This window comes from Bos grunniens, chromosome 3, assembly GCF_055505025.1.
Source record: "Bos grunniens cultivar Pamir isolate PY7600 chromosome 3, Bosgru_T2T1.0, whole genome shotgun sequence".
Lineage (NCBI taxonomy): Eukaryota > Metazoa > Chordata > Mammalia > Artiodactyla > Bovidae > Bos > Bos grunniens.
Window position 1 is genome coordinate 109,621,478 of NC_141167.1, and position 6,000 is coordinate 109,627,477.

Sequence of the window (6,000 nt, forward strand, 5' to 3'; positions counted from 1 at the left end):
ATCTTTGGTTCCTCTGCCTTTTCTAAAACCAGCTTGAACATCAGGAAGTTCACGGTTCACATATTGCTGAAGCCTGGCTTGGAGAATTTTGAGCATTACTTTACTAGCGTGTGAGATGAGTGCAATTGTGTGGTAGGTTGAGCATTCTTTGGCATTGCCTTTCTTTGGGGTTGGAATGAAAACTGACCTTTTGCAGTCCTGTGGCCACTGCTGAGTTTTCCAAATTTGCTGGCATATTGAGTGCAGCACTTTCACAGCATCATCTTTCAGGATTTGGAATAGCTCAACTGGAATTCCATCACCTCCGCTAGCTTTGTTCGTAGTGATGTTTTCTAAGGCCCACCTGACTTCACATTCCAGGATGTCTGGCTCTAGGTGAGTGATCACACCATCGTGATTATTTGGGTCATGAAGATCTTTTTTGTACAGTTCTTCTGTGTACTCTTGTCATCTCTTCTTAATATCTTCTGCTTCTGTTAGGTCCATACATTTCTGTCCTTTATTGAGCCCATCTTTGCATGAAATGTTCCTTTGGTATCTCTGATTTTCTTGAAGAGATCCCTAGTCTTTCCCATTCTATTGTTTTCCTCTATTTCTTTGCATTGATCACTGAGGAAGGCTTTCTTATCTCTTCTTGCTATTCTTTGGAACTCTGCATTCAGATGTTTATATCTTTCCTTTTCTCTTTTGCTTTTCACTTCTCTTCTTTTCACAGCTATTTGTCAGGCCTCTCCAGACAGCCATTTTGCTTTTTTGCATTTCTTTTCCATGGGGATGGTCTTGATCCCTGTCTCCTGTACAATGTCACGAACCTCATTCCATAGTTCATCAGGCACTCTGTCTATTAGATCTAGTCCTTTAAATCTATTTCTCACTTCCACTGTATAATCATAAGGGATTTGATTTAGGTCATACCTGAATGGTCTAGTGGTTTTCCCTACTTTCTTCAATTTAAGTCTCAGTTTGGCAATAAGGAGTTCATGGTCTGAGCCACAGTCAGCTCCTGGTCTTGTTTTTGCTGACTGTATAGACCTTCCCCATCTTTGGCTGCAAAGAATATAATCAATCTGATTTTGGTGTTGACCATCTGATGATGTCCATGTATAGCGTCTTCTCTTGTGTTGTTGGAAGAGGGTGTTTGTTATGACCAGTGCATTTTCTTGGCAAAACTTTATTAGTCTTTGCCCTGCTTCATTCCGTATTCCAAGGCCAAATTTGCCTGTTACTCCAGGTGTTTCTTGACTTCCTACTTTTGCATTCCAGTCCCCCATAATGAAAAGGACATCTTTTTTGGGTGTTAGTTCTAAAAAGTCTTGTAGGTCTTCATAGAACCGTTCAACTTCAGCTTCTTCAGTGTTACTGGTTGGGGTATAGACTTGGATTAGTGTGATATTGAATGGTTTGCCTTGGAAAGGAACAGAGATCATTCTGTCGTTTTTGAGATTGCATCTAAGTACTGCATTTCAGACTCTTTTGTTGACCGTGATGGCCACTCCATTTCTTCTGAGGGGTTCCTGCCCTCAGTAGTAGATATAATGGTCATCTGAGTTAAATTCACCCATTCCAGTCGATTTCAGTTCGCTGATTCCTAGAATGTTGACATTCACTCTTGCCATCTCTTGTTTGACCACTTGCAATTTGCCTTGATTCATGGACCTGACATTCCAGGTTCCTATGCAATATTGCTCTTTACATCATCGGACCTTGCTTCTATCACCAGTCACATCCATAGCTGGGTATTCTTTTTGCTTTGGCTCCATCCCTTCATTCTTTTCGGAGTTATTTCTCCACTGATCTCCAGTAGCATATTGGGCACCTATTTGTATGACAAGTTGCAGGTGTTCTTGCAGAGTCCTTGGAATATTTGTGGTTTGGCTCAGTTCAAAAGCTTATAGTTCCTCCTACCTGCTGAGAATGTGCATTATGTTCACCACCTTAATGACCTCCTGGCTACACTTTAAAGTCCCTTGACACAAGTGGCTCTATCTTATTTCACAATCCACAAAGTGAAAGCCTTTATTTTCAACCTTCAACTACTATTTATGACTGATCAAGGGAAAAAATCTAACATTTCATTCAATAATTTTATTCAACAAATATGTTATTGACTGCTTGAGACATTCTTTGTAATGTTCGGGATGCTAGGTGAACAAGAGGGAATTTAGCACATTTCATGACCTCACGTTGCTTGCTTACATTTTTAAGTTGAGTGGCAGACAATGAAGAGCTGAATAACTAAATATATAACATGGCATCAGGTAATTATACATATTATGAAGAAAAGTAAAGCAGTGTAGGGAGAAAAACCTACAGGGAGAAGGAGTGGCAGGAAGGAGATGGAGCTTCATGTAATGTGATGTTAATAATGCTATCTGGGGTGTTAAAGAAACAGCAGACCTCAAATGAAGTCCTCTGTTCTCATGACAGCAAACCAAGACTTAATTGCAGCTTCAACCTCTACCAGGAATGCTACTTTTAAATACAATCTGAAATTTCCTGATCAGTACTAGTATGAACAAAGACTAGCCAAGAATGTTGCTTACCACCAATTCTATATGGATTTAGTTGTAACCCTGTTAAGTCACTGACCAACAGTGCAGTGATTTAATTTCCTCTCAAAGGAAATTAATTTCCTTTGAGAGGAAATTAAGACAATAACAGGATGAGGTCCTCTGTGTTTTGGACAAGCAGCCTCCTTAGATAGATGTATATTGCAGAAAGAATTTTAATGAACCCAGATTCTTGCACTTACCAGTATGATGAAATAAAATCTGTGTTTTAAGACAGGGCAAGAAAATTCAAACATAAAATTCTCTCTCTGTGTGTTTGTGTCTTCTCCCTTCCTCTCTAAAGTGCACTGAGCATCTGCCTTACATGTTAATCAGAGCTCTTCCAAGATGAGAGTGCCTGCTCAACAGCAAAGATCATTTTTCCCCTCTCTGATGCTAGCGATGTAAGCACTTAAAAGAATAACATTATTTCCCAACTCTGTAGGGGGTTGAAGTGACTTACTGCTTGCTCTGTATGCACTTACCTGGACTGTATATATTATGTAAAATATCTGAATGTCATTTTGGTGCACAAAAATGTATATGACCATGCCTTTGACTTCTAACGGGTGAAACAGTTCCTCAGAACTTCTGAGCATCTGTCTTCCAGGCTATGATCCTCAGTTTGGCTCGAATAAGATTCCCTCTTTTCTTCTGAACCTGATGGTAAATTGAATTTTCATTGACACATACATAGAAAAATTATTAGAATTGTTAACTTTGGATAGCTTGTCTTTGTGCCTAGATTTTGTCTGTTACCAAGATGCCTGACTGACTACACATATTCTCTAGTCAAAAATCATGTGTGTGTGTGTGTGCGCGTGTGCACTAAGTTGTGTCCCACTCTTTTGTAACCCTATGGACTGTAGCCCATCAGACTCCTCTGTCCATGGGATTTCCCAGGCAAGAATACTGGAGTGAGTTGCCATGTCCACTTCCGGGGTCTTCCTAACCCGGAAATCTAACTCATGTCTCCTCCATTGGCAGGCAGATTCTTTACCACTTGAGGCACCTGGGAAGCCTAGTCAAAAATCGTATATACATGTATATACTGTCTCCTCTCCTACCTTTTGGGAGCAATTTCTTCACAGCCACTGAGATACTGTCTCCCTAGCTTTTGGTTATCATCCTCAGTAAGATCTTGAATAAAACTGAAACTCACAACTCTCATGTTGTGCATTTTTCTGTAAGTCAACATGAAGTAATCTGCATAAAAAAACTACTGACTTTCCCTCCCTGCAAAAGAGGATGACCTGATCTGAGCAGGTCTTTTTTTTTTTTTGCCAATAATTTCCTTATCCTCTCTTTTTTCTGTCTGTAGAAACCTTCCATTTTGTACAACTCCTTGGAGTACCTTTCTGTTTTCTAGATGGGATGCTGCATGATTCATGAACCATTGAATAAAGTCGATTAAATTTCATTTTTACTCTACTGCATTCTGTTTTCTAACAGGGGGATGAGGATTCCAGGCAGTGAGAAACACTGTGCAAAACATCCTGAAGTGAGAATTTGATTGGTGGTTTTGTGGAACAATGAAGAGGCCCAAGTGTGACTGTTGCCGAGTGAGTGAGGAGAAAAGAGGCAGGAAGTTGAGCAAGGGTGGTCCAGTGGCTAAGACTTTGTGCTTCCAATGTAGGGGGCCCAGGTTTGATCCCTATTCAGGGAATTGATCTCACACGCTACAACTAGGATCTGATGCAGCCAAACAAGTTAAAAAAAAAAAATTTTTTTTTTTAACCCAATGCACAAACTAAGGGAGGGGGGAAGAGAAGAATTTGAGCCAGAGAAATATGACAGGGGATCAGATCCTTCAGGCCCTTGTAGGGTTCAGGCTCTGGATTCTACTCTGAGTGAAATCAGAGCCATTGGATAGTTCTGAGCAGATAAGCACTGTGACTTAACATTCTTTAAAAGGCCCTTTCTGGCTAAATTAAGAAGTATAGGTTGCAAAATTGAGGCAGAGAGAGACCAGTGAAGAGACTACTTCAACAGTCCCAATGTAAAAAAGAAATGTGATATGGAGCAGTTGTAGTGGTGGTGATGAGAAGTGGTAGGATGCTGGATATATATTTAAAGGTTAAATTGATGGATTTCCTGATGGGCTGGAAAAAAGAAAGATGTCAAATGGTGATTCCAAAGTTTTTTTTTTTTTTTTTTATAAGAACCAATGTGACATTGATTAAGATGAGAAAATTGGCATAGGATGAGTCTGAGGAGGGGCAAGAAGCAGGAACTTGGCTTGTGGGCATGTTAGGTATTTTTGTCTAGCTGATGATAATGAACCAAATACATGCAATATTTTGGTCAAACCAAAGAAACTTCACAACTCTGTGAGGAGATATTAATTGTCCCCACTTTTTAGATGAGGAAATTGGGATTCAAGGAAGTGAAGAACCTTGTCCAAGTTGACACAGCCGGAACAAGTTAGACTTGTTGTTGAGACTGTAACTGAGCAGGACCCTATGGGGCCTTCCCAGGACAGGCCTTCCCCCACAGCCTCTGCTTTAGCTCTTCTCTGAAGTACCTAGATAACTTTATTTGATGCACATTTCTTGAATTGTTTTACAGATGTGACTCCCATACCCCAACAAATGGAAGATGTTAACCACTTGATGACCAGGAGCACACAGGCCCAGGCCTCCTAGTACTTCAGACTGATAATGTTAGCCCCTGTGACACCATCCTGTTACCTCACCTTCAGCCAGTCAGAGAATTGTGGTTGAGCTGATCACATACCCTGCAACCTCCCTCCGTCACCTGGGTTTTAAATATGCTTTACCAAAATGCTTAGGGGAGCTTGTGGCTTTTTAGTGGTTGAGCCACCCGTCTCCTTGCACGGGCCTGAAATAAACCTTTATCTTCTCTAAACTCCAAAGTTTAGGTTTTTTTGGACTCACTGTACATTGGGCACATGAACTTGTGCTAATAAGACAAGGGTTTCCAGTGTGGTCTTCTAGGTTCTCTTAAGCATCATGGTTGCCTCAGCTCCTCACAGTTTGTAGCACAATAAAGCTAAACAACCAGACAACGGACACACTGCTAAGTCCTCCTGTGGCTCATGACCTGAATTAGACAATAACTTTTTTTTACCTTGTCATAGCTTCTTATAGACTGTGTTTCTTCTGAATCTACTGCAGCTTTGTGGTTGGTAGCCAGGAATTTTAAAACACGGGCTTAATGCTCTTTTTAACATGGAATATGTGTCTCCATTTTTACAATTTACATGTATAATGCAAATCTGGTTTTTAATATTTATATGTAGCTTTGAAAAAAGCAAAAAGATGATTTTTTTCTATGTATTTTGCCCATATATCAATTTTGTTAATTTGTGCTTTGAATGGGAGTGTTGACTTCCTTTGTTATGATCATTTTAACTTCTCATAAGTTTAACCAGACATTGGAAAGCTTAAAATATCAGGTAGTTACCAAACAATTATATTAGGTGATAATT

General features: G+C 40.0%; 1 long non-coding RNA gene across 1 annotated transcript in view; it reads left to right on the forward strand.

Moving 5' to 3' along the window:
• LOC147376750 (uncharacterized) overlaps positions 1 to 5,417 on the forward strand; it is a 39,266-nt gene extending 33,849 nt beyond the window's left edge. Inside the window, exons 2-3 of the long non-coding RNA XR_015161223.1 lie at positions 4,002 to 4,111; positions 5,118 to 5,417. This is a non-coding gene — a long non-coding RNA (uncharacterized LOC147376750). The remainder of the gene's footprint in view (positions 1 to 4,001; positions 4,112 to 5,117) is intronic.
• Positions 5,418 to 6,000: the final 583 nt, after the last annotated feature.